Here is a 26,935-nt window from a genome sequence, read left to right as displayed (position 1 = left end):
GAGGATGCATCTGAAACTTAGCTTGAGTTAGAACGGGCATTGGGAGCATTTATTGTCCTATTCAGATTGAGGCAATGGGGAGCTAGCGGGAGGAATCAATAGCAAGAAAATTGGGTTTGTGCAGCTGAAGGCATTTTATGGCTGTTTTCAGTGTGCATGTGGACACTAATCCCATGACCACAAATTCTGCTGCTGAAGCAAAGTGAGGAGAAAGTCGAGGGAGGGACTCGATCAACCCTTGGGATTCGTGGGGGCATGTGACGGAAAAGGAGGAGAAATCTTTGCTAGGGATTATCTGCTTACAAATTTATATACAGGTGCACAACCTTTTATCCGAAAGCCTTGGGACCAGACACTTTTCGTAATTCGGAATTTGTCGGTCTTCGGAATGGAATTTTTTTAGCGTAGATTTTAATGGCTGGCTCAGTGGTAGAGTGCTCGGCTCATGTCCGCAAGGTCGCAAGTTTGCGCCTTGATCCCGGCAGTTCCTCGGTCGCGAGTTTGAGTCTTCAATGTAGTTTTTTCTTGCAGAATAAATGTCTGTATGAAATGCAGTGTGTTGAATGAATTCCTGAATTTGTAAATGTGACCGCAGCATTGAATCACCTCTCGCACTCATGTCACCCTAGCGGGGCTACATGCCCTTAGGCGGCCTAAGGCGACATTTTCACACTTTTATATCCGTGTGCAGCAGAGGCGACGTGCGTTTGCCGCCAAACGTGAGCTTTGGCGTGCCATGTTTAGCACCAAACGTGAGCTTTGGTGAGCTTTGGTGTGCAGACGACATCCTGGAAAAAATGTCCGGTTTCTCCAGGTAGGCGATATACCCTCCCGGGCAATATACCCTCCACTTCTCTTTTATGAAGGGGATTTAGTTCCCCTTTCTTCCAGGACCGACCGGAGGTTCCGCTGTCACCTCTGCGGGCCGCCCTCGGTGAACGTTTTCAAGGACCTTTCTTCAAGGACCGAAAAAATGTCCGCTATTCGGAGGTTTTCGTTATTTGGATCTTCGGATAAAAGGTTGTGCACCTGTATTCATTTATGAAATCTTCCATGAAGGTGTAAAAAGTAGCAATTATTTGAGGTATGGAGTCTTGTCAGTTTGGTGAGCTTACTGTCAATGGAATATTTGTAAACCCAGCACACAATCACAGAAGCTAGATATGAACAGTATTTCTGAAATCTATTGCACCAGTTATGCTATCACAATTGCTTCCGAAGAACTAGTGCAATTGATCAGAAACTCCAGGATGTTACATTTTTATGTGACACTAAATTGTGGAAAGAGAGCAGTCAAAACAGAATAAGCAGCAGAGAGCGTAAAACATTGGATACAATGTTCAAATTGATATATCTGAGTAAATGCAAAAACGTGTTGATTGTGTGGATTGAAGGCAGAGTTGTTTTTTTAACTATAGCCTAGACCTTGAAGAAATGCCTCCGACCACCTATAACTACCTACGACTAGCATCACGACCTACTTCGACTTACCTATGACTTACCTATGAGTAAAAAGTATCGATTTTTTCCATGCCGACCTTTTTTTTACTCGTGGACATTTTTTATTAAGCTAGAAAAAACGCCGCGACCTACTTAATGCCACGAGTACCTACGACTAGCATCACAACCTGCTACGACCTACCTATGACCTCCTACGACCTCGTGGAGACCATGCTGTGAGTATGAGTCAAGGGGAAACTCGGCAGAGGTCGTGAATTAGGTCGTGAAAGTGGGACAGGCCCTTAAGAAATTTGCATTATCCATGTTTGGTGTCATTTGCAAATTTACTAACAATATTGTCAACCAAACTGTCAACCAAATTGTTAATGTAGATAACAAAGAACAGCACTGACCCTGTATGGCATACCAATGGTCACAGGTCTCTGATCAGAAAAATAATCCTCCACCACTCACCCATGGCTCCTTCCTCCAAGCCATTTTTGAATCCAATTGATTCCATGTGATCTAACTCTCCAGATTAGCCTACCACCCAGGATCTTGTCAAAGGTTTTGCTAAAGTAGACAACATCCTGTCCTCAAGAATCCTCTTCAAAATTAATTGCAGAAAAATGGTAACACAGTAGGGAACTACAAAGCAGTCATCACCTTGTCACAGTTAATGGGAACCTCAGTTCTAAATTCTGTGGATCCTGTGGATTGGGCGCAATGGTGGCGCAGCGGTAGAGTTGTGGCCTACAGCGCGTGTCTGTACAGAGTTTGTATGTTCTCCCCGTGACCGCGTGTGTTTTCTCTGAGATCTTCAGTTTCCTCCTACACTCCAAAGACGTACAGGTTTGTAAGTAAATTGGCTTGGTGTAAAGTGTAAAAGTATCCCTAGCGTGTGTAGGATAGTGTTAATATATGGGGATCGCTGGTCGATGCAGACTCGGTTGGACGAAGGGCTGTTTCCGTGCTGTATCAATGAAGTAAATTAAATAAACTTTAGAATTTGGCAACACAATTTAGAGTCATATTTCAGCACAGGATTGTGGAATACCATTTAATCAGATATGCCATTTTTCAGCTGAGTTGGGAATCTTAGGCCCTCTTTTCTTGGGGTAGATAGGAAAGATTCTTCTGCTTGATTTGAAAAGTTATAAAGAGTTTTCCTGATGTTTTTCAACTTAAAAGAGTTCATTCATCTTGCTTTTTGATTATATGATCTGCTGTATTCATTGTTTTCTGCACATGGCTTACATGTAGCGTTGTTACAAAACCTACCATCAGCGGCGTTACAGGTCTGCCACTGCCTGTGCATGCGGTTCCGGAAGCTTTGGAGGGGGGGGAGGGGATTAAAATGCAGGTTTGTATTGGTTATCAGTGAGGGATTTCCTTGGGCTGCTAGCTGATGAAGAAAAATTGTTCGTGCTTCCATTCCCAGTTTTTTTTAATTTATTTGCATCGCTGGATTGAAGTTAAACGCGACTTCTAACGCCTTCAACGCCTTAAACATCACCGATCACAATATCAGGACAAAACAAAAGGTACGTTGTTTATTTAACAAATTATCTTGCTTTTTGGTGTGGCTGCATTTTAATCTTATGATGCAAAAAATGTTTTTTAGGCTCCCATATGAATCGGCCGTGTCTTGCCTGCCGATATGGGCTTAACATTTATGGCAACAGCATCTATATTTTGTGTTATTGTCTATCCATGATCAATATTTTCATACTAAATATTCAGAGTACAGTTTTAGTCAGATGTATTGTGCAAAAAATAATGATTTTGATTATCTTGAGAGTGGATGTTTCTGGATTAAATAATGGGAATTAAACATTAAATTCCTTCCATTTGCCATATAAATTCATGACAAAGTGAGATTTTAAAATCATGTTATATTGAATTCTTGTGTGAATGGGATCAGTTTGTTATTTGTTATTTGGATACTTAGGCTATTTTTAAAAATTAGCCTTTTCTTACGAAATGTATAGATGTTTAGATCTAGTAATTGAATTTAGATGAATTTAATTGAATAGATGAATTAATTAATTGATTTGATGAAACTGATGAATATAATTTTTTTGTTAGGTATTTACTATTTGTTTTAGCGTTTAACCTTATCATTTTTTTCTAAAACTGCAAATAATAACTTGTTTCTGTTAATGCTGTTCAGTGTTTTTTTCCTTTACATATTAAACAGATTTCCGAAGAAGAAATGCAAAATTGTCAATTCAAATGCCCAGCAAAAGAGACTGATTTAGACAGCATTCGCAGAGATTATCCGAATTTGGACTGCTCCAAATGTGATGATCTACAGGACATTCTTAATGGGAAAGTAGTGGGCAGAAAGGCATGTCATGCGTGGTTTGAAGAGCAAAAACTTGTAGTTTACAATGCCAAAATTGAAAAGTTGAGGAAAAACAAGGTGTACAGAGTTGCTAATTGGTAACAATCTGAGGAGTATGATGATGCTACTGATTATGATATGCCAATGTACCAGCTAGCAACTGATATTCTCCATAAAGACTTGGTCTTTTGCTAGAAATTGTAATTTCTTTACCTGTCTGTTCTGGATTTACAGCATATAATACAATAATATTAAAGTTCTGATCTTGAGAATATCATGTTTTTGAATTTTCAAAGCAGTCTCGGTGTTTATTACCATTTCCATCACTATGTCAACTTTGTAATTAGCTACAATTAGGTAACTAATTAATTATATGCTTTAATTTCCGGTCATCCAAGTATGATGTTTCATATTTGTTTCAGAATGCTTCAATCTATAATAACTGAACATTTCATTCAGTTCTCTTAATTTTTAAGAAAGTTATGGGCTTTTGACTGTCCTCGATCACAGCTTTTGTGTGACGTCAATGGAAAAGCAATAGGGAACAAGATGCTAATTTCCAAGTATGAAAATGGCCATAACTTTTTAAATACTGAAGATATGAAAGTGAATCAGGGAATCAAATTAAAGTTATTTTTATGCTTTATATGATGGGCTTGATTTTTAAAATCTCAAAATTTTGTAACGTTCCTACTACATGATAACCATGACTTCATTTCAAAAGAAATGCATTGAATATAAAAGGTTTTGAAAGTTATGAAGTTATGCAAATGCTTTATAAAAGGACAAGTTTTCTCTTGTGCCATTTGATAAACAGGGCAGATCAGTTGATTCCGAAACTTTAGTTCAAATTTTCTTCAGGCAAGGCGGCATACAGTACAACAGATTAAAGCATAATACAGGTGCACAACCTTTTATCCGAAAGCCTTGGGACCAGACACTTTTCGTAATTCAGAATTTGTCGGTCTTCGGAATGGAATTTTTTTAGCGTAGATTTTAATGGCTGGCTCAGCGGTAGAGTGCTCGGCTCATATCCGCAAGGTCGCGAGTTTGCGCCTTGATCCCGGCAGTTACTCGAAGAGTTTGAGTCTTCAATGTAGTTTTTTCTTGCAGAATAAATGTTTGTATGAAATGCAGTGTAGGAGAGGTGTACTGACTGTGTGGGCAGAACTTTGGAAGTGATTGCCCACCAGTCTAAAAAGCCGCTGTGTCTCCCTGTCCCTGGGATAGCAGGGGGCGATCAAACAGCACAATACCCCCCTCCCCCTCCAACTCCAGAGGAATCCGCTCCCCGATGGGCCGCTACGGCGACAAGTGGCAGTTTGCCCACAACCCGAGCTGCGCCCCCTCATCCGTCACCCCAAGAACAAGACGTAGCCTTGCCCGCCATCAGCTTCTGCCCCTACGTGTTCTTCTGGAGTTGGAGCGGGGCTGGGCTGGAGTTGCTGCTGGCTGTGGGTCTCTGGGATATCCGTGCTTGCAGTGGGCCTGGGGGTCGGTGTCCCGCTGGTCCTGACGTCTCCGGCCACCCCCCTGGACTGGAGCTGAGACTGGGAACTGTACCGCCCTTGCCCCCTTCCTCTGCAACTGCAAACAACCCAACTCTCCTGCAAGGGCGGTACAGTTCCCGGAGGATGGCAGGTGGCCGGAGACGTCAGGACCAACAGGAACCCGCTCCGCGAGCCACTGGCCGGACGCCTCTTCCTTGGCTTTAGATCCAGCCCGCTGCTCAGGCGCTAGCGGGCTGGGCTCGGCACGGTGTCGGGATAGCGGCGCGCCGGGTAAGCGGTCCTACCGCCTTGTTGCTCCCTGTGAAAGAAAAAGCCTCGAGCTGCGCCCTGTCATCCGCAACCCAGGTTCCTCTGTAGTTGGAGCGGGGCTGGGCTGGGCTGCTGTTGGCTGTGGGTCTCTGGGATCTCCGTGCTTGCAGTGGGCCTGGGGGTCGGTGTCCCGATGAGGGGGCGCAGCTCGGGGAACGGCTTCTGGTGGTCCTGACGTCTCCGGCCAGTTTGCAGTTTTCCTCTGGAGTTGGAACGGGGCTGGGCTGCTGCTGGCTGTGGGTCTCTGGGATCTCCGTGCTTGCGGTGGGCCTGGTGGTCGATGTCCAATTGGTCCTGACGTCTCCAGTGACTGTCACGGTCCTGCTGCAATCGCCGACGTGAAGACAGTGCAAAGCCCCCACGCCGGTGCAATGGGCGGGGAGCTGGAGAGGGGAGGGAAGGGGTCACACACATGGCCGGGAAGCAGAGGGGTGTAGGTGGGGTGAAACTGACTCACGATACACTGTGTATCGTGACCGTGGGAACTTTTTAACTCAGCAGGCAGGCAGCAGCAGATTGCTAATTATTAACCCTCCCGCGCAATATACCCTCACCTTCTCTTTTATGAATGGGGATTTAGTTCCCCTTTCTTCGAGGACCGACCGGAGGTTCCGCTGTCACCTCTGCAGGCCGCCCTCGGTGAACGTTTTCAAGGACCTTTCTTCAAGGACCGAAAAAATGGCCGCTATTCGGAGGTTTTCGTTATTTGGATGTTCGGATAAAAGGTTGTGCACCTGTAGTAAGATTAAACGAGAACTTACCAGTTTGAAGTTTGATCTGTATTTTACGAGGAGTTACGATGAGGGATTACGTGAAGAGCCCGCTCAGCATGCATGCGCGGCATACTTCAAACCAGTGGTGTGGAATCACAGATAGACACAGTTATTGAAGTAAACGTAGTAAAGACAAGGAGACATCAGTTTATCAGTTTGATCCATATTATTGAGGGTGGGAGCGGAGGGCACGTAATCCCTCATCGTAACTCCTCGTAAAATACCGATCAAACTTCAAACTGGTAAGTTCTCGTTTAATCTTACTATTTTACTTCGGAGTCACGTGAGTGATTCCGTGAAGACTTCAAAGCTCTGTGATTTCAAACCGTGTAACAGTTATTACTTCACGAACTGCCGAAGTCCTTGAGGGAGGAAGTGTGTTATCGTAATCAACCAATGAATCTGTTTGTAGAAAAACACAATGGTATTTTTTAACAATAACAACAAAGAAATTAAATTGCTCCCCTGGGCTTAAATTAAATATTTGCAGTCTGTAAAATCTTTCCTGCTAATAAAACAGGTTTTGCCAACGGCTTATTATAAAATTTCTGAACGGCCTTTCCCCCGACCATCCTGCTGTAGCCAGGATGTGGTCTATAGGCACGTCCATTCTTTTAGCCGTCGACGTGGATGCTGCCCTGGTGGAATAAAATTTGTACATGTTAGTGTTTATCCCAGCAGTTTTTAGCACCTGCTTGAGCCATCTCGCAATGGTTTGGCTCGTCACCCGACCATAAGGTTTTTTATGACTGACCCACAAGGCTTTTCATCTCCCTCGAATATTTTGGTTGTGTCTATGTAGGATAGTAGGTGGGTCATGGCACATAACCGTGTTTCTGGCAGGTAAGCCCGGAATTCCACGACTGGATTAGGTGTTCCTGATCTGCTCTGTTTGATCAGTCCCTGGATAATGACAGAGATCTGGTCTGGAGCTGTGAGCATGCTGTCCAGTCGCAATAGGTGTAGTGACTGGACCCTCTGTGCAGATACAAGTGCCATCAACATGAGTGTTTTGAGCATAGATTGTTCCAGGTTGAGGGATCTGGCTGGTGGCTATCCCCTGAGGTATGTCAGGACCACACTGACATCCCATGTATGGGTGTACCTTGGTCTAGGGGGTTAGAGTTGTAAATACCCTTCATTAGTTTGACCACCAGCGGGTGGGACCCCATGGCCTGTTGTCCTGGAGCTGGTTTTAAATAGACAGGCAGGGCACTTCTAGCTGTGTTGATGGCTCTGTAGCTGAGTCCTTCATCGTGGTGTAGGTTCGTCAGGAATTCCAGTACGTTGGTAACTGTAGCGGTTGAGTAGGTGGTCCCTGTATCCAAGCAGTACTTCTCCCATTTTTTGATGCTGGACAAGTGCTGTTTTTTAGTGGATGTTCGGAGGGATGCTGACATGGTGTTGACGGTTTGTTCTGATAATCCCAGTCCCAGAAGTGGTTTGTGCAGAATCTGCAACCCAGGAGTTTGATTTTTTCATGGCACGGGTGGCTTGTGCCCGACACTGGGTGTTAATTACTCTGGGTCACTGGGGATTACCATCGGAGTTTCAACAACCATGTCATGGAGTATTGGGAACCATGGCTGCGTAGGCCAGTCGGGTACTATCAAAATACCTGAAGCAGAGTCCATTTGTATTGTGCGTAGTCCCGACTGATGAGACAGAAGGGAGGAAATGCATAGAAGAATTTCCCCAATCCAGCGCGAACGCATCTACCGCTGCTGCCTCAGGTCTGGTTCCCAAGCGACATACATAGGTACCTGGTGATTTAGCCTGGATGCAAATAAATCGATATCTGGCGTGCCATATTGCTTGATAACTTTTGCGGGGAAAAAAATAAATTTGGGGGGGTTTTAACATCCATTCGATGTTGTAATTAAATTTACGTGGCCTGGTGTCTGCCACTGCATTTAGCTTACCTGGCAGGTAAGTTGCTGATAGCCAAATATGTCTGTCGACACACCATTGCCAAATTCTGTTGACCAACTTGTCGCATGGTACCGATTCTATACCGTCCATATGGTTAATGTAGGCCACCACCGTAGTATTTATCTATTTGTAACCGTACATGCAAGTGATGCATATTTGTGCATATGCTTTAAACCATAAAAGTCACCCATCTCTAGAGAGCAGTGGGTCTGGCTCAGTGGCTGGGGTTTTGCACAACCCCGCAAATTTAGGATTTTATGGCAGGTCTTATGATTTGTTTACGAAGGTTGTGGTCATCTCCATATTGGTCCACGGAACGAGCAGACGATGTGATGGCTGACGTCAGGAGCCTGAGGACCACTGCAATTTTAGCTCCTGATTCCGAATGTTTGCCCCAACGTGGCCCCACTTTTGGCTGTTTACAGCCGGCACTTTAAGGGACTCACAGTTCTCTGGAGCTGTATACGCCTCATTGACCACCTCTCCTGTAGGGCCTTTAACGGCCTCCTGCACGTGGGGTGTCACGTAGCGGTCCTCCACACCTAGCAGCTCTTCCTGTTCCTGCACCCCTTGCATACTCCCGAGATCTTCAGCCATCGTCCCCTCTTCTTGACCAGCCCAGTCCTGGTCACCAAAGCTACCCTCGGGTAAGGAGGAAGCAATGGACAGTGCAGAAGGCACTGGAGGGAGTGCCTGAACTCCCCCTGCGAGAGCGTCCCTCACAACGCGTCTCGCTGGAGCTCCTGCTCCAAGAGCCGCTCCATGCGGCTCATGCGGCTGTCTCCCCTCCCCGGTAAGCGGTCCTACCGCCTTGTTGCTGCCCCCGCCAGATGGAATGCTCCTCCGTGGAGTCGAGCGGGGAGCAGGTCTGTTCAGGCGGCTGCCTTTCCCCCCGTGCGGGTGGAGAGACGTCCCCGTCCGACAAGTCGGAGCCACCGGCCGGACGCCTCTTCCGTGGCTTTACTTCCAGCCCGCTGCTCAGGCGCTAGCGGGGCTGGGCTCGGCACGGTGTCGGGGGATAGCGGTGCGCCGGGTAAGCGGTCCTACCGCCTTGTTGCTGCCCCCCCCCCCAGATGGAACGCTCCTCCGTGGAGTCGAGCGGGGGACAGGTCTGTTCTGTTGCTGCCCCCCCCTGATGGAACGCTCCTCCGTGGAGTCGAGCGGGGGACAGGTTTGTCTAAGAGCCTTTCTTCTCTGCCTGAAAGCAGAAGGCTCCCTGTGAAAGAAAAACCCGACCTCAGAGCTTACCTGAAGGTCCGTTCTTTCACCTCCGTAGCGGGAGCGCCTGACTCCCGCTGCGCCGCTGTTGCTCTGCTGAACGTAATGCCGCGCATGTGTGCTGAGCGGAATCACTCACGTGACTCCGAAGTAAAACAACACCCTCTCTGTGCCAAGAAACATTCAACACTTGGACTGATATATTTGGTAGTAGAATTGGAGGCAAATACTATAGATCACAATAATAAATGAAGTAGAGGAATGGAAGCTTTCTTTCTGCATAAGCTGGTTGAGCTGGATGTCCACTCATCTGGATCTGTACTGGAATATGTTCAACTCTTAGTTATATCACAGTAAAACTGACATTAGCCTGTCAACAGATTTACTCACATTTGGTATTTTCTGCAACACTGGCCAAAATCTACCACCATATTTTTCTCCTTATCATTACTGATCTCTTCAGGCAACTGTTTCATTTTTAACTTCTGTAACTAATCAAGCTTTGTTAATCAGTCCAGAAACCCCACGCAGTCACAGGGAGAACGTACAAACTGTGCACAGGCAGCAGCTGTAGTCAGGATCAAACCTGGGTCTCTGGCACTGTAAGGCAGTAACTGTACCACTGATCCTCTGTGTTGCACACCTTCTTTTTTGATCATTTTGAGGTACATCCAGTAGTTACAGAAGATCAACTCCAAATATTGCACTATTGTCACAGTGACTTGACCATCAAGGGATCATTGCTATTTACACCTTACAACTTGGATGCTACATCCAGCACAGATAACTTTTTTATGGTTGTCATTTGAAAGGTCATACACCATGTCACTGGGATCTGCCACTCTCCACATAGATAAGAATAATAATTGTCTCTGACCATTGGAACATTATTCAATATTCATGCCTTTCATAATTTTATTTGCATTTATAGTAATTTTATTTGCATTCATAGTAATTTCACAACAGCACAGTGGTACAGTGGTAGAGTTGCTGCCTTACAGCACCAGAGACCTGGGTTCGAACCTGACTATGGGTGGTGTCGGTACGGAGTTTGTACGGTCTCTCTGTGACTATGTGAGTTTCTCTTCATTGCTTGAATTTGGTGGGCCAAAGTGTATCCAAAATTCAACCTAAATCCTTTGTAATTAAATGTATCTGGTTTTTACCATTCCTGTGGCATTAATAACTCTCAAGGCGAGGGAGGAAATATTTAATAGGAATCGGAGGGGCAACGTTTTTACACAAAGTGCGGTAGGTGAATGGAATAAGCCGTTGGGGGAGGTAGTTGTGGCAGGTACTATCACAATGCTTAAAAAACATTTGGACAGGTATCTGGATGGGATAGGTTTAGAGGAATTCAGGCAGGTGGGACAAATGTAGTTGGAGCGTGTTGGGCGGTGTGGGGAAGTTGGGCCAAAGGGCCTATCTCCATGCTGAATGACTCTATAACTATAACTCTATAACTATTAAGTTCCTTAATATATTGTTAACCAAAATCAAATCTATTTGCTCCATCTCTGCCTCCATTAAAATCACTGTTCTTAGTCACCTTAATGTTGAAAATCAGTAAAATTTATAATATTTCAAAGTTGATCAATCGATGAATGATCATTTTCATCCAATCTACTGAAGCCTGAACTAATAATGTTGCAGGTAAGATTGAAAGTGATGTCACTTTCAATCTTACCTGCAACATTATTAATCCTCATAATAATCTCTTAATTATTGTTTAATATCTTGCCCCTTGCACTCTCAGCATTAGATTTTACTTCGGAGTCACGTGAGTGACTACGTGAAGAACCCCGCCACGACGCATGCGTGACATATCGCTTCACGCTTGCGAAACGACAGGCGGGGTGGAGCGTCCCCCGCAGCGGTAAATTTGAAACCGCGACCTGCAGGTAAGTGATTTACTCTGCGGTAGTTTTTGTCCCCGCGCTGTTTTTACACAGGGGGGGGAAGCTGGACAAAATAGTGTCCACAAGTGCTGCGAGTAAAGCTGGCTGAGGAGGACCGCGAAGTTGCGGGAGCCAGCAGCAGCTGAAGGCACAAGCCCCGTAAGGAATCAGCTGTGCCGACTTTTGGTCCCGCGCCGGCCAGAACACCACGGCCGGGCGGGAGACTATTCAAATGGGGCCGTCGACTTTTGGACAAGTCGAAAACGGCAGGAGACGGGGTGGAACGACGTTCCCCCGTAGCGACAATTTTAACTTGGACCTGCAGGTAAGAGCTGCGGTCTTTTTGTGTTTTTACCATGCTAATTACAGGTGGAGAAAACAACAGGCTACGACAAAGCTGGTGGGCTAGATGGGATCAGCTGTGCCCGATGTCGCCTCCGCACCGGCCAGATCCATTCCACGGCAGTAAGGACAAAGCTGGTGAGGGAGGACCGCGGAGCAGCGGGCAGCCAGCAGCAGCCAGCGGCACTCGGATCACCGATAATGGGATCAGCTGTGCCCGATGTCGCCTCCGCACCGGCCAGATCCACGCAGCCGGGCGGAAAGGCTAGACACAAAAACAAACAAGGTCGTGGACTCAGAGGAGTCCGACTTTGAACAACCGCGGGCGGCCAGCGACCGAGAGCGCTGGAGCCGGATGGAGCGGTGTGTGGAGCATTTGCTCCAATGTGACAGACTCCGGGAGATGGAGTCGGGTCACTGTGGGCCCTATGATAAACCCACAGCAGTACCTCTTGAAGGGCTGCACAGTGCTTCTACCTCATCAGAGGGGAGCACTGCGGGTCAGTTCTGGGCTGACCTGGAAGAGGGGTCCGCAGAAGGAAAGACAAGTGTGCAAGGGGTGCAGGAACAAGAGAACCTACTGGACTAATAAAATGGACTCCAACAAACACTACAGCCAAAGACAGCACCCCTACGCACCCACCAGCAGAACTGGTGAAAGCTCGAAGGCCCGGTATTCAAAACATGAGTCTTTTTAGGCCATGGCCCAGGCCGGCCTTCTTGGAAGATGCGGGGACCTCCAACGCCAACCAAACCGAAAATCCAGACACCAGCGCAACAACAGCAGCGAAGAACCTACAAAAAGAAGTAAACCTGCCACTGGTAACTATGGAGGTAGGTGGGTCTGGTTCCCTACAAAATACAGGGAGCATGAAGGTTGGGGGGAGACTACACTCTTTTCTGAATGCATGGAGCATGTTGGGGCCAAGGAAAGAGCGTTCACGTCGCGGCCCTGTTTCAACCAATCTTTACACCACCACGCACAAGAAGTACAAGAAGCGCAAGACAGACACCATTGTGCAGCAGATGCCGAGAAGTGTGTTCAGCTCTGGCTGAACAACTTCTAATCTTGTGTGTGGACTCGATAAGAAGAAGAAGATGGAGCATGTTAACAACCGATACTTACATCTTAAGCAGTATCCAGGGATATACAATAGAGTTTATACACAAGTACAGCCCTCCAGTTCAACATATACCGAACCGAATGTTCGTGCCTTCTGATAAAGAAAAATCAAAAGCGCAAGCTGAACTGGAGCGGCTTTACATAAAAGGTGTAATTGAGAAAACTCAACACGAACCATTAGAATTCGTGTCCAATATATTTATCAAAAACAAAAAAGATGGTGGTTGTCGCATCACCATAGATCTGACAAAATGGATGTTACTGCTAAACAATTAATTTCCAAAGGTTACTTCATGGCCAGCATTGATTTAAAAGATGCTTACTATTCAGTGCCTATACGAGGTGACCACAGATGTTACTTAAAATTCAACTGGATGGGCAACTCTGGCAGTATAATGCACTGCCAAATGGGTCATCAGCCCCAGGCTGTTCACAAAAATTTTGAAACCAGCCCTAGCGTTTCTACGTAAACGTAAACACATGGTCATCGCATATTTAGATGACATACTCATTGTGGGCACAACTTTGGAATTGGCCAAACAAACTGTAACAGCCACAAAACAGTTATTTGAAAAACTGGGATTTATTATCCATCCAGTTAAATCTAAACTAACGCCTTCCACTACTATGGACTATTTGGGGGTTTCACCATTGACTCAGTTCACATGTCGGTGACTCTGCCTAAGGGAAAGGCTAGAGATTTAATAGAGGCTTGCATAACCTCATTGACATCAGCAAACCATCCATCAGATTGGTAGCAAAAGTAATTGGCAAATGGTGGCTGCCTTTCCAGCCACACAATTTAGACCTCTACATTACCAAAACTTACAGAGAGCAAAAATACAAGCACTCTAAATTAATGCAGGTCACTTTGACAGACCTATGAAACTACCAATCAAGCTAAAATTGAATAGAATGGTGGATAGATAACATCTGGCTTTGTTCCAATCCAATCATTGTCAGTAACCTTTCCATGGTACTACAAACTGATGCCAGTGCACTTGGGTGGGGAGCCACCAATACCATCACCAGCTGTGGAGGTAGATGGACTGCTCAGGAGGCATCATTATTACTCACACTGGGCATAAACTACCTGGAAATGTTGGGTGCATTCCATGGCCTAAAGTCATATTGTACTGGATCATATCATCAGCATGTTAGACTACAGATAGACAATACCACCGTGGTAGCATACATTAACCACATGGGTGGAAACAAATCGACATCATGTGACAATCTGGCTAATACAATTTGGCAATGGTGTATCCAGAGAGATATTTGGATATCAGCCACTTACCTACCAGGAAGACTAAATTTAGTGGCAGACACCAGGTCACGCAAATTTAATGAAAACACCGAATGGATGTTGAATAAAAAAGTATTTGCTGATATTACAGCAAAATATGGAACACCAGATATCGATCTATTCGCATCCAGACTTAACCACCAGTTATCAAATTATGTTTCATGGGAACCAGACCCTGGGGCAGCGGTGACAGATGCATTTTCGCTGCATTGGGGGGGAAATTGTTTATTTACGCATTCCCTCCTTCCTGCCTCATCAGTCGGGTATTAAGGAAAATACAACAAGACTCTGCGTCTGGTATTGGTAGTACCCGATTGGCCTACTCAACCATGGTTCCCAGTGGTATTAAACATGGTATTAGAACCATGTATCACCATCCCACATAGACCAGATTTATTGCTACATCCCGTAACAAGGGATAGCCACCCATGCCATAAACATTTGAACTTATTAATTTGTAGAGTTTTAAAAACACCTCTACTACAACTGGGACTGACGGACCGAACAGTGAACATGATCTCGGCGGCCCAAAGACAGTCAACCAAAAAAAAAAACAGTATCTGGTCTATATCGGGAAGTGGGCGATGCACTGCCATAAAAACAACATCACCTACAGAGACATGAACATCCCGTCTGTTCTGGAATATCTGGCAGGCCTCCACTATGATGAGGGGCTCAGTTACAATGCCATCAACTGCGCCAGAAGTGCCCTATCGACTTACCTATGGCAGGGGACAGAGCGTTACTCTGTTGGGACCGGTAACTCACTGGTAACAAAATTTATGAGGGGAATTTTTAATACTAATCCCCCAAGAACCAGGTACTCCCAAATATGGGATGTAAGTATTATCCTGAAGATGCTCAGGAATTGGTCTCCAGCAACAGCTCTGTCCCTACACAGACTGACATTAAAAACAGTCATGCTATTGGCATTGGTCACGGCACATGGGGTACAGTCACTGCATAAACTAAGACTGGACAACATGACTTCCTCAACAGAAAATATTACGTTTCATATCTATGAGTTAGTAAGCAGAACAGACAGGGATCAGCAGGCCTCAATATACAATTTAGGTCATACCCAAACAGATGACCGTCTGTGTATAATAAGACATCTGTCGTTATACATGGAGAAAACAAAAATCCTAAGAGGCAATGAGAAGGCACTTTTGGTCAGCCACTAGCAACCACACAAAAGAGTGACGGTCCAGACCATCTCAAGATGGCTGAAACAGGTGCTAACACAGGCTGGGGTGGATACTAATATTTTAAAATCTCATTCCACCAGGGCTGCAGCTACATCAGCAGCGATACAGTTGGATGTACCAATGGACCAAATCCTCAAGGCAGCAGGATGGTCTGGGGGAAAAAACATTCCAATTATTTTACAATAAACCAGTAATGAAACCTGGAACGTTTGCAGAAACAAATTTAAATTCTGTAAATTAATTTAAACCCATAAAAAGGGGTTATAAATTTGTGTTAATAAATTTTATGATTTCAATGTCGAATTCATGTCCAAATTATGTTAACACAATTCCTCCTACAGTCATCAAGGCAGACGTGATGCATGGACTCGTTTCCACGGCATGAAATCACAGAGCTTTAAAATCTTCACGTAGTCACTCACGTGACTCCGAAATAAAATAGTAAGATTAAACGAGAACTTACCAGTTTGAAGTTTGATCTGTATTTTATGAGGAGTTACGATGAGGGATTACGTGCCCTCCGCTCCCACCCTTGATCATATACTTAACTGGTATCTCTTCTCTAATCTTATTATGTTTAGTCATTACAGTTATCTGTGATTTCACACCGCTGCTTTGAAGAATGACACGCATGCGTCGTGGCGGGGTTCTTCACGTAATCCCTCATCGTAACTCCTCATAAAATACGGATCAAACTTCAAACTGGTACGTTCTCGTTTAATCTTACTATTAAACTCCACTGCTAACTTCATTAATATGCTTTACCTAAATCACTGTCTTTCTGAAAATCGTTTACTCTTTTTCACTGTAACTCTTATTTTCATACTTTTTATAATCCCATTCTTGCAGTGATTTACTTAAGGGCCTGTCCCACTGTACGAGTTTACCCAAGAGCTCTTCCGAGTTAAAAAAAATAATCTAACTCGTGGTAAGTACGTAGAATGTACGTGGCGGGTACATCGGAGCTCGGGACGTCTCTTAGCGGCTCGTAACGCTAACGGCAGGTACTCGGGAAATGCGGTAAGCTCGTGAAGTTTTTTCAACATGTTGAAAAATGTCCACGAGAGCCCCGAGTACCTACGAGCGGCTATTACCGTAATTCTCCGAGTGCGAATCAGGGGAAACTCAGGAGAGCTCTTGTACAGTGGGACAGGCCTATAGATCTTTTAAGTAGAGCCTGTAAGAATTAAACTAGATAATTTCTGATTAAATATTGGAATTCAATTTTAGCTTGCCACCCATCATGTATTATAATCAGAAATATATAAAGCTCAGAAGGTGATGGTGTGGCCCCTTGTGTCCATTCCCATTCTTTGAATGGTCGGTAGGAAGGGACATGCTGGATCTTTATTAAGGAAGTCGTAAGGCAACTTGTAAAATGATAATAGGACTGGTCAGAGTCAATGCACACTTATAAAAGAACAATGTAGAAACAAGTGACTGCAGCTGCTGGTTTAAAAAAGAAAACACAAAGTGCTGGAGTAGCTCAGCAGGGGAGGCAGCATTTCTGTGAAACATGTACCATGTTCGAACTGTACCAAGTTGAGATTCACCCCATCCGAATACTTTTCAAAGTGCTTTTGTAGATGTTCGAGAAAATCCTTGTGGACATACCGAATCTTCTAACGCTTTCTTGATCGCTACATCAGTGTGAAGGGACCTGGTTAGGTTGTGGGTGATACGGGTGATATGGATGCAAAGAAATGTAAAGCAATTGATAATACCTACTACTGTTGAGGGAAGGCTGTGGTCACCCACCACCACGATCACCCCCACGATCACCACCCCCCCCCCCCACCTTCCTTACGCCAACAAACAACCAACTGTTTCATCGTGTTTACATTAAGGGCTGTTGTTCCGATACCTTGCCACAAGATTTTATAGTACTTCATCTCATCATTGGTATCAATGTAGGTTTATTGTTGCCATGTTTACCGAGATACAGAGAAAGGCTTTTGTTTGCGTCCTATCCAAACAAATCGGATCATACTATGCAAGAGTACTATACGCAAATACAACAGGTAGTGGAATAGTATAGTATATACAACAGGTAGTGGAAAGAAAAAATACCAGAGCACAGAATATAATTTTGCAGTTTTGTAGCCTCACAGATACAGAGAAAAAGTCCAGCATCAGCAATGAAGCTAAGTTGAAAGATTAAAACTACCCCCTAACTTATGGGAGGGCCATCCACTATTCTGATAACGGAGAGCAAGAAGCCGTTCCGGAGTCCGGCAGTATGTGCTTTCAAGCTTTTGTATCTTCCGCCCAATGGGAGAGGGGAGAAGAGTGAATGACCGGGATGGATTAGGTCTCAATTATGTTCACTGCTTTCCTGAGTGAGTGTCAAATGTAGGTGGAGTCGATGATGGGCAGTCTAGTCTGTGTGATAGACTGGGCAACATCACAACTCTCTGCAATTTCTTGCAGTCTTTGGCAGAGCTGTTCCCAAACCAAGATGTGATGCAAAAGACGGTATGCTTTCCACAATGCATCAGTAGAGGTTGGTAAAGGTTGTTGGAAACATGCCGAACTTCCTCAGTCTCCAGAGAAAATAAAGGAATTGGTGTGCTTTTTAGGCCCTAACTTCAATGCAGTTAGTCCAGGGCAGATTGTTGGGGATATTTCCAACTTTAAGAACTTGACTATTTCTACTTTGGCGCCTTTGTTGCTGAGTGGGGCATATTCCCCACCATGTTTCCTGAAGTTGATACCTAGCTCCTTTTGCTGCCATTTAGGGAGAGGTTGGCGTCTTGTCACCATGTTATTCAGCTTTCTGTCTCCTTCCTATACTCTGCCTCATCAATGTTCGAGATCGCTGGTGATCTAACTGCCAAAAGTGGTGTAATTGGCGAACTTATAGATCGAGTTTGTGCTGTACTTGGCCACGTATTCATGGGTGTAGAGTGAGTCGAGCAGGGGACTGAGCACGCAAAACTGCCAACCCCATTATTCAGGGTCTGAGTGGAGGGCATTTTATAAACAATTCTATTCGGCTGAAACCCGCTTGTCAGGAAATCCAGAAGCCAGTTGCAGATGGAAGCCCCAAGGCCAAGATCTGTTTGTTTAGAGATGAGCTTAGTTGGTTCTATGGTGAAGAAAATTGAGCTGTAGTCAATGAATAGCATCCATAGATTCTCCCATTGTCAGGGTGATATAGGGTTGAATGTAGTGCTAGAGGGACAACGTCCTCCAAACACCTTTTTTTCTGTAAGTAGATTGTCTGAAAGACTGACACAGATGTACAAGGCAGACCAATACCAACCTCTCAAAGCGCTTCATGTTAGAGCTACTAGGCATTGAGACAGGTCACTTTATTTTTCTTGGGACTGGAATGATGAAGCTTTCCTTGAAGCAGATTGAGACATTAGGCTGTTGAGGTGAAAGGTTTAAGATGCCAGTGAAGACTGTGGCCAAATGATTGGCACTGATTTGAGAACCTGTCCAGGGACTCCAATTAGGCCGACTGCTCTCTGAGAGTTTACCATTGTGAATGCAGATCTGGTTTCTGCAACCGACATACATTCACTCGGCTAAGGCATCTGAAGCAGGACTTACGGCTTCCAAATTAGGGATTGGTATTCAGGTCTGAGTCAGAGGAAATGTCATCACCCAGATGACAGTTAGTCTTTGGAATTCTTTTTTTTTTTTTTGAGATTACCTTTGCTTTCTGGTCATTCTTTTATTTATTTATCTATTTATTTATTTATTTATTTATTTATTTGTTTGTTTACTTATTTATTTATTTATTTTTTGAGGTTACCTTTGCTTTCAGGTTATTTTTTTTTATTTTTAAAAAAAATTTATTTATTAGAAGTAGACATATTATAAAATGTAATTACATATTATAGTAAAAAAACTTTTCATATACATCAGTCATACATTATTAAAATTTTCCATTATCAATTACTTCTGCTTCTAGTGTTTTTATTTTTTATAGAAAGAGGGAAAAAGAGAGGGTAGAAAGTTACAAATAAAAAAGAAAGCAAAAAAAAAAAACACAACAGAAAAACAAGGGGGGTGGAATGGGTTACCTGTAATACATCAATGGAGATAGGTTCGTAGGTTATAAAGTATAGCTTTTCATCTATTCCTGAGTTCAAGTTTCAGTTGGGTCCTCGTGCTGTGCCAATCTACCCTTCAGATAGTTAATGAATGGAGCACAAATTTTATGGAAAAGATCTTGTTTGTCCATTAAGACAAGTCTAATTCTTTCTAAGTATAGGGTCTCCGACATTTCCGTAATCCACATTTTCATTGTGGGGGTTGTAGGGCCTTTCCAAAATTTTAATATTAATTTTTTTCCGGTTATTATACTGTAGTTGAGGAAATTTCTTTGGTTTGTTGTGAGTGTTAAGCTTTGTTCTGATATTCCAAGTATTATTAATTTTGTGTCTGGGTCCAGTTTTGTATTAATAACTTCTGAAGTTATTTCAAAAATATTAGTCCAGAAATGTTTAAGTTTTATACAGTTTGCAAACGTATGTGTTAAATTAGCCTCTAAATGTAGACATTTATCACAAATAGGAGAGATTTGTGGGAAGATTCTATTTAGTTTTATTTTAGAGAAGTGTAGTCTATGTAAGACCTTGAATTGTATTAAAGTATGTCTGGCATTTAATGAACATTGATGTATTTGTTGTAAACTTTTGTCCCACATATCTTTCGCGATAGGATGACCTATTTCATTTTCCCATTTGTATCTATATGGTTCGGTAAGCTCAGCCCTTAGTTTCTCGTCCAGGAGACCGTAAACCAGGACATCCCGGGTCATTTGATCGGGGGTCACCGCGTCGAGGCGACAACGCCGTGCTAGGTGACGCAACGAGGCAATGTAGGTGTCAATGTGCTCCCCAGGGCTCTGGCGCCTGGTGAAAAACTTAAACCGTTCTAGGATGCAGTTGGTAGGAATGTCTCCAGGGGTGGGCAGCAGGATGAGCAATCGCAATGTAATGCTCGAAGTCGCGCCGGTAGACAGCCCACCGATGGACGATGTCGGAGTCAAACACCAGAACATCAGGTTTACGACAAGAGTTTGACATTGCAAGGCAAGGGTTAAAAACAACGAAAGGTGTGGAACAGGGAGAAAAGCAAATAAAAACCCGATAAACAGGAGGCGCAAAGTTCAACTATGACACCATGTAAAGAGTTGTTGAAACACACGATGTCTTCACAACTGGTTTTATTACTAACATTTATATTGATACACATTCGTGCCCTAGCTGTCCGTAGTCTGTCACTGGAGCTAGAGAGAGAGCTGGAGGTGGGGAGGTTACAATTATACTGAAGATAATGGGGAGTGGTTAGTAGTGGTGAGATCACTATGTTAAAGGAACATGCACTGATCTACAGGGTTTAAAGATTTTTGTAATGTGTGCGCTAGCCTGAAGTTTTCATCTTTTTTTTTTTTTTTTTTTTTTTTTTTTTTTAATAAAAAATATTTATTCAAATATTAAAATAGTATTGACACTACAATAAAACAAAACACCACCATAATACAAGACAAACAAATATGCTAAGCAACTGCTAAACAATTATATTGCAATCCTTGTCAAGGATACATTCAACCCCCCTCGGTGCCCAGCGGTCCCGGAACTCCCTCAGGGTGCCCGTAGACAGGGCGTATTCCCTTTCCATCCGCACCCGGGCACGGACGTATCCCCGGAAAAGGGGCAGGCAGCCGGCTCGGGTAGAGCCCTCCAACGTCTGGTGCCTTGACTCACGGATGGCCAGCTTGGCCAGGCCCAGGAGCAACCCAACCAGGACATCATCAGCCCTACCCTCTCCCCTACGCACAGGGTGTCCAAAGATGAGGATGGTGGGTGAAAAATGCAGCCAGAAGGCAAGGAGCAGCCCCTTTAGGTATTGAAACAGTGGCTGCAGCCTCACACACTCCATGTACACGTGGTACACAGACTCTTCCAGCCCGCAACAGTGGCAGGCGGCTGGCGAGTCTGTGAACCGCGAGAGAAACAGGTTGCAGGGAACACCTCGATGCAGTACCCTCCACCCCAGGTCCCCAATGTAGAGGGGGAGAATCCCTGCGTAGAGGGACCCCCACCGGGGGCCCCCCTCGCGACCGGAAGGGAACACCGACCGCCACTTGGTGTCCGGACGGTGGACCAGGGCGAGGAAGTGCAGGGTGTGGAGGAGGAGCCTGTACAGGACACGCCTCCCTGCGTCTCGGAGGGAGACGAAGGGTGTCGAGGAAAGGCGGCTCAAATTGTGTGGGACCGGCTCCCGGGATGGATTACGGCGCCTTGGTCCGATGAATACTTCCGGCTGAGCGGGGGCTTGCTCAACCACCAGTACTCCACACGTTTGAGCCCCCCGGTCACCCGATGGGGCGGGACAGGGACCGGCTGCTCTCAAGCCCGAGCCGTCACCCTCCGCTGGTGGAGGTGGGGCCTGGTCAACGGCAACCAGGTTCCAGACTCTCAACAAGTCCCTGTAGAAGCCAGGCATCCCCATCAGGACCGCACGGCTGACCCCCACCATCGGGATCCGCGTACCTCCTTGAAGGCAGCGGCTCCGTTGGAAAAAGTGCGTTGCCAGCACGTGCCACCTGGGAGGATGCCCTGAGTACAGGTATCTCTTCAAGGTCCTGAGGCGGAGAGCCGCCACCTTGGTGCGAATGCACACCAGCGACTGACCGCCCTCCTCGATCGGGAGACTCAGGACCGCTGCAGAGACCCAGTGCTTTCCGTTGCCCCAGAAGAAGTCCACCAACTTCTTCTGGATGATCCCAGCAAAGGTGGCTGATGGGACCAATGTGGTCAATCTGTACCAGAGCATGGAGGCCACGAGTTGGTTAATGACCAACACCCTGCCCCGGTACGAAAGCACTCTGAGGAGACCCGCCCAGCGCCCCAGCCGGGTGACGACTTTCACCTCCAGCTCCTGCCAGTTCGCCAGCCAGGTCTCCGCACCGGGACTCAGGTAGACTCCCAGGTAGATGAGGTGTGTGGTACTCCACGTGAAAGACCTCATCTCCTCCGGGAGGGAGTCCACCTGCCAGGGACCCACCAAGAGTCCAGAACATTTCCCCCAGTTGATCCTGGCAGAGGAGGCTGCCGACTGAAGTTTTCATCTGGCAGGTAATTTTTCTTTAATGCTTGCCAGCTCATGACAAATTATTTTTTTCCAATAAGAATTAATTTCATCAGCCCGTGAAGGGGGAGATGGAGGACAAAGAATGAATAAGTTTAGTGGCCAAGTAATTACATACAAGGAATTTGCCTTGGTGCTTCGCCCGCAAGTGACAACATGACATACAGTGACAATTAAGAATGATACATAAAACATTAATAATAAAACATTATTGATTAAACATGTGAATTAAATAAAATACCAGAGCAAAACGAGGCTACAGATTTTTGGTTATTGAGTAGAGCTACTGCTCGTGGAAATAAGCAGTTTTTATGTCTGGCTGTGGCAGCTTTGACAGTCCGGAGTCGCCTTCCAGAGGGAGGTTTGTGGCCAGGGTGAGAGGGGTCAGAGATGATCTTACCCGCTCACTACCTGGCCCTTGCAGTGTACAGTTTGTCAATGGAGGGAAGGTTGAAGCCGATAACCTTCTCAGCTGATTGGACGATTTGCTGCAGCCTCTGGATGTCGTGCTTGATGGCTGAGCCAAACCAGACTATGATGGAGAAGATGAGGACAGACTCTACGATGGCCGTATAGAATTGGGCCATTATTGCCTGTGGCAGATTGTGCTTCCTCAGCTGCCACAGGAAGTACATCCTCTGTTGTGCCTTTTTGACTGTGGAGTCGATGGTAGCCCCCCACTTAAGGTCCTTGGAGATGATGGTTCCCAGGAACTTAAAAGACTCCACAGATGTGACTGTAGTGTTGTTAACGGTGAGAGGGGTGAGGGGAGGGGGAGCTCTCCTAAAGTCTACAATCAATTCCACTGGCTTAAGAGAATTGAGCTACGGCACCTGTGAATGCCACATGTGACACTTCCTGTAGGCAGATTCCTCCCCATCCTGGATCAGTCCAATCAGGGTTGTGTCATCCCTAAACTTGAGAAGTTTGACAGAGGAGTCAGTGGAGGTGCAGTCATTGGTATAGAGAGAGTAGAGGAGAGGGGGGAGTACGCAGCCTTGCGGTGCTCCTATGCTGTGGGTTTGCGGGTCCAAGATGTGCTTTCCCAGACTCACATGCTGCTTTCAAGGCCATCTTAATGCATGGGCAGTTGCCCGGGGCCCCACGAGCATAGGGGCCCCATGCTAATCAATGTATGTTGTGACTTGCTGTCAATAAATAAATACTATACTATACTAAACTATAAATATTTGTTATTGGAAAATGCATATTTAGCATGTGTTTTACTAAAGTTAATGAACATTATTAATGTTAATGTTTATGATAACAAGTGGACATTGGCATACGCTTCTGATTTAGTAGCATGGTCACCTCTGCAACCACATGTGCATGTATGTGTACGTATCTCACGCACTACATAACTGGAAATCCTGGAAAAGGGAACCCATCGTATTTATCGGCAAACATTTGTGAAGAATTTATTGAATTAATGAGACATGTTCTTTGTGCTATTCTTGAAGAAATAAAAGAGTCAAAGTATTATTCAATAAGTGTGGATTCCACTCCAGTCATCACACACACTGATCAACTGACATTTACTGTCCGATACATTAGAGGATGTGAGCCTGTGGAACGTTTCATTAAGTTCATCCCCATCTTTTCTCATGGAGCAAAGAATCTAGCAGACACTGTTGTGGACTTCCTTAATGAGAACAAAATTCCACTATCAAACTGCCGTGGTCAGTCATATGACAATGCCTCAAATATGTCTGGGCACTATACAGGATTGCAAGCACGGATTCATCAACTGAATGAGTTTGCCATTTATGTCCCCTGTGCTGGACACAGCCTGAACTTGGTGGGAGTAAAAGCGGCAGAGTGTTGTCTACAGACTGTAAAATTCTTTGACTTTGTTCAGTGTCTGTATTCCTTTTTCTCTGCTTCTACACATCGATGGAATATTCTGGCATCATCTTTTGGAGAAAATTATGTGGTCAGGCGTCTGTCTGACATGAGATGGTCGTCACGTTTTGATGCTGTTCATGCTCTGTATGGGGGTCTCGAGAAAATTAAGCATGCACTGGATTCTCTATCAGCTGACTGAACAGGAAGTGAACACAAGGCGAGAGGCAGAAGGATTGAGCTAGAAAATGGAGAACCTGGAAACAATCTCTCACAATTCTTTGGAATGACATTCTTGAAAGAGTGAACAAAACAAGCAAGGTCCTGCTGTCAGAGGATGCGAACATACTTGTTGCCATGAATCCTCTTGAGTCTCTGAAAACCTATCTTCAGGAAATTAGAGACAAATTTAGTGAATACGAATTGAAAGCCAGGAATAGGTATCCAGATTTACATTATAGCGATGTGAAAAAACGGGAATGAAAACTAAATGTGTAGGTAGGGGCCCCAGTGCACTGCTTTGCCCGGGGGCCTATAATGCTGTTCAGACGGCCCTGGCTGCTTCCTGTCTGTCAGGAAGCTGGTGATCCACCGACAGAGAGGTTCAGGCACAGTCAACTCGGAAAGTTTAGAGTGTAGTAGCTCTGGCACAATGGTGTTGAATGCAGAGCTAAAATCAACAAACAAAATCCTCGCATAGGTCCCCTGGTGGTCTGGAGGATGAAGTGCAGGCCCAGGTTGATTGCATCATCCACAGATCTATTGGCCCAATATGCAAACTGCAGAGGGTCCAGCAGTGGGTTTGTGATATTTTTCAGCTTGGCCAGCACAAGCCTTTCAAAGGTCTTCATGACTACAGAGGTCAGTGCGACAGGCCTGCGGTTATTAAGACCAGTAATTCTTGCCTTTTTGGGTAAAGGGACAATAGTGGAGACTTTGAAGCAGGCAGGGACAGTACAGGTTTGCAGGGACTGGTTGAAAATGTCTGTGTAGACTGGTGCCAGTTGTTCGGCACAGAGCTTGAGAGTAGAGGGGGAAACATTGTCCGGTCCTGGAGATTTCCGGATTTTCTGTCTTCTGAATAGCCTCTTCACCTCCTCTATTTTTATTGTTGATGATGGAGAAGTGATGTTGTGCAGCAGGGAGGGGATCGGTAATTGAGTGTGAGGTGGCGATTGAAGAGGGGTGGATGGGAAAGGGTCCAATCTTTTCAGACTGGAGGCTTGGTTTAAGCAAGACTCCAGACTCCTTGCTTTAAGAACAACCTCATTTTCCACTGCACATATTGATAGAGAAATAAAATATGGGTCTATTCAATATTTACATTGAAGCTTGAGTGTTTATGTTAGAAAATCAGAGTTTGAGATACTCGGCATTCTTGTTTATTTTAATTTCCAAACTTTAATCAACAATGCATTATCTCAATTATCAAACTATTCATTGTTTTTGAATCCAGGGAATGAATAGTTACATTTCGCAACGATTACTATGTGTAGCGAGTTGCTTCAGATGATGTGGCAAGGCATCCAGAACTCTCTAAGAGCTACTGAAATCTGAGTACTATATATATCCCTAACTAATTCATTTCAAGGACTGTAAACACACAATTTGGAGTCTGAGTCCAAACATCAGTTGAAATTGTGAATAAATTCTAAATTATGATCAATGCCAACATCCAACATCCTTCTGATCCCAATACCCATTGTCAGTCTCACCCCATCAAATCCCAATGACCGGTGCCAACTTTCTTTCCCCTCGTACTCTATTTCCATTTTCTCACTGATCTCATCACCCAGGGTCAGTCTCTCGCCCTGAGATCCCTGCATTCAGTGGCAGTCCTTTCCCTTCCAATCCCAACAACAATATCTCCTCCTCTGATCCCAATCTTAATAATCTCTAATTACCACTGTCACTCATCCCCCTCTGATCTCAACATTCCAGTTCCTCTCACTCCAATCCCATGATCCAATTCAAATACCTCCCTCTTTTATCACAATATAAATCCCCATCCCACCCTGCCTCTGATGCCTCTCGCACTCTAGCTTCTCCCTCTCTGATCCCCAACACCAAGTGCTGTTTATTTTCCTCCAAGGCCAACACTGTCAATCTGTTCTTCCTAGATCCCCAAAACAAATGGCATTCTCTCTGTCCCTTCCTGATCCTAATACCTTGTTAGCGACTTCCCCCTCTCATCCCAAAACCACATGGTCTCACTCTCTGTCAACATCTTGCTGTTGGATTTGTACAGGGAGAGTCCGGCACTATATTTTGGTTATTGTGTATTAGTGAAGGGACAGATACAGTTGATATCAGGGTTGAAAAGATTGGTACTTGGTACTGGTGATGTGAGTGAGTCCTGCACTGGATGGTGTTGACAGAATGGATCAATTTCTATCAAGTTCAGGATCTTAATCAAAAGTACGTCAATGGGAGGTGATTCCATCTGGTCCAATACAACATCATGCGCAGTGCTGGAGAATACTGAAATCTGGAGTACGTTGGTCGGTAGTGGGGGACCACGAGGGCTCTGTGGCTGTTGAACCTTGCAGGTCAGTATATCAGGCTGAAAACTGTGG

General features: G+C 45.0%; 1 long non-coding RNA gene and 1 pseudogene across 1 annotated transcript; one reads left to right on the top strand and one right to left on the bottom strand.

Annotated features, from left to right (window-relative positions):
- Positions 1–7,732: 7,732 nt before the first annotated feature.
- On the bottom strand, positions 7,733–22,715 carry LOC116984100. The gene is made up of 3 exons (XR_004414881.1): positions 22,598–22,715; positions 10,835–10,838; positions 7,733–7,744 (listed from the first exon to the last, which is right to left on the bottom strand). It is a non-coding gene; the product is annotated as an uncharacterized LOC116984100 (long non-coding RNA).
- Positions 22,716–23,820: 1,105 nt separating this feature from the next.
- Positions 23,821–24,842, top strand: LOC116984882 (annotated as a pseudogene).
- Positions 24,843–26,935: the final 2,093 nt, after the last annotated feature.

This window comes from Amblyraja radiata, chromosome 2 (genome assembly GCF_010909765.2).
Source record: "Amblyraja radiata isolate CabotCenter1 chromosome 2, sAmbRad1.1.pri, whole genome shotgun sequence".
Classification (NCBI taxonomy): Eukaryota; Metazoa; Chordata; class Chondrichthyes; order Rajiformes; family Rajidae; genus Amblyraja; species Amblyraja radiata.
Note: the sequence above shows the minus strand (reverse complement) of the source record. Positions and strands in the feature narration are given on the sequence as shown.